The 2,500-nt window shown below is 38.8% G+C and overlaps 1 long non-coding RNA gene across 1 annotated transcript in view; it reads left to right on the forward strand.

Annotated features, from left to right (window-relative positions):
- LOC123507930 overlaps positions 1 to 2,500 on the forward strand; it is a 101,032-nt gene that overhangs the window by 97,749 nt on the left and 783 nt on the right. Inside the window, exon 2 of the long non-coding RNA XR_006675829.1 lies at positions 2,393 to 2,500. This exon is cut by the window's right edge and continues 783 nt beyond it. This is a non-coding gene — a long non-coding RNA (uncharacterized LOC123507930). The remainder of the gene's footprint in view (positions 1 to 2,392) is intronic.

The raw sequence follows: 2,500 nt of genomic DNA on the forward strand, positions 1-2,500 counted from the left end.
AAGAAACGAAGGCGAAAATGCAGTGGATGTAGAACTGATTAAAACGTACAGGACTATTCAGGGAGTGATGAATGACAGGATGAGTCGCATTGAGACATTTATCAGCATTGGGTTACGTGCTTCAGTCACCCCTTCCCCCTTCGATCTGAGCCCATCCCGTGTCCTTAAACCCTGTGCTTCATTACTAGCATCTACTAACATCATTCTCGAACACCACAGAAATCACTAATCGGGTTCCCGTAAGGTGTGGTATAACATATTGGCTTGAGGGAGTGGTTTTTGTTAGCGTTCATGATAAGTATAAGTAAGTGGTATTCTGTCTATTGGAAGCTTGACTTGATACGTAAACTGTGTGTGAGTAAACCTGAAGGCGTTAGTAGTAAAAGAAGACCACTTGGAAGATAGTAGGAAGTTATCGAGATAGTAAATGACAGACTTAAATTTTTTGATAGGGACAAAGACAAGAACGTGAGTAAAACTGATATTCCGTCAATTGGAGGCTCGAAATGATACATAAGCAGTGTGTGAGTAAAGTTGAAGGTGTTGATAATAAAAGATGTTCCCTCGGCAGACAGGACAGGATATAGAAGTAAATGAAAGGAAGTTATCGAGATGGTAAATGACAAGACAAGAATGTGAGTGAGATTGAAGGTATTTAAAGTAAGGACATAAAAGAACGGTCTCTCTTCTGCTCCTCTTCCACCTCTTCTGTCTGTCTGTGTGTCTGTCTATGTATTACTCCTAATCATTATGTATTGCATGTTTTCCTCAATTTTTCACGAATTATATATGTGACACGTATTTTAATGTGTCATATTTGTTGCTTAGACCACAATACTGAATTGTTCGTTAGTATTAGTAAAGTTTGTAGTCCATAAAGTACCATTCTATCTGTCTATCAGTCTCTGTATGTGTGTGTGTCTTCTTTCAGTGACCTTCTATCTTTATGTATGTATATATCATCTGCCTGTGCCTGTCTATCTATTTCACTCAATACATCTCTGTCTGTATTTCATTTTCTCTCTCGGTATAAATTAAAGTAACACTAGAGAAAAAGAAGTTAGAATGCAGTTCATATTATAAAGCGTGACTGGATAATGTCCGCAGTGTGTATGCTTATCTGTTAAAGTGGTAGTGGTAGTGGTGGTTGGGGTGGTGGTGGGGGTGGTGGTTTAGATCACAGCTCTAATAAAGTAAATATTCAGTGGTGACTCGAGTCTGATTCCCCTCCCTCTCTTCCCTCACCACTGCATGTGATAGTAACGCCAAACGAGAGGAAAGACACAAAGAGATAAAATTAAATAGACAAAAACAGGCGGTCTTTTTTTTTTTTTTTCTTTTCTGCCTATTGTTATTATTTCATCCGTCATTTTCTCTAACTTCAATTTACTCCTCCTCTCGAAAATTTAATGTGTTCCGAATTGTGTTAATTTTATGTACTAGTTTTCTTTTATTTATCTCTACATTGTTCTCGTGGTTTTGTCTTTTAAGTTTGTTGCTGTGCGGGGTGGTGATTGTACGGGCAGTGGTGGTGGTGGTTGTGGTGGTGGTGTGATATGATGCTTGTTGTAATGGTGTCTGGTGCATGTTTAACCACGTGTGTGCGTGTGCGTGTGTGTGTGTGTGTGTGTGTGTGTGTGTGTGTGTGTGTGTGTGTGTGTGTGTGTGTGTGTGTGTGTGTGTGTGTGTGTGTTAAATGCGCAATCTCCCCTCTCTCTCTCTCTCTCTCTCTCTCTCTCTCTCTCTCTCTCTCTCTCTCTCTCTCTCTCTCTCTCTCTCTCTCTCTCTCTCTCTCTCTCTCTCATTTACCAGCCACATGACATGAAGAAATTGTAATGAAAAGATATGATAAATTTTCTATAGCACTTATAAGTTCTTCAGTTTTTCTTTTTTCCTTGTTCGCGATCATGAGGCAGCTTTGAAACCTTTATTTTTTGCACTACATGACAAAAAAACTACAAGGAATCAGTAAAACCTTATTGAAAAGTCACGTTATACTTTTACAAACGAAGTAAGGCAGTGGGAGGAGGGAGTTACAAGATTGACTTATAGAAATTCTCTTTCAATGATTTAAAATAGAAAACTTACGATGACTCTCTTCTTTCACATGTCTCAGTTCTGGAGTGCTGCATGGGCCAATTTTGTCTCCTGTCGAGTTGATTGCCTTGCTTAGATGACATTACGTAGTGGAGGGAGTAAAAATGAACATAAGAGAAGCTGCAAGAAGTCTCATTCCACCTGTCATCCTTACACGAAGATTTGTGTAATATTTTAATCCTTTTTATTGATTTTTTCTTTCTTGTTTTTGCTTGTCCTGGCAACCTGATTACTGAGTCTTTTTGCAACAGATAGAGTTCAGTCAAAGTTATATTATTATTTTCCTTCTTTGCAGGTATGTTTGCTGTCACCAGTGCCTTGTGTCTCCTGCAACGTGGCGTAACAACATACAAGTGACGTGAGTGTTTGTAAATAACGTGATTACTGAGTCTATTCTATTTAC

The sequence above is a fragment of the Portunus trituberculatus genome, chromosome 23, assembly GCF_017591435.1.
Source record: "Portunus trituberculatus isolate SZX2019 chromosome 23, ASM1759143v1, whole genome shotgun sequence".
Lineage (NCBI taxonomy): Eukaryota > Metazoa > Arthropoda > Malacostraca > Decapoda > Portunidae > Portunus > Portunus trituberculatus.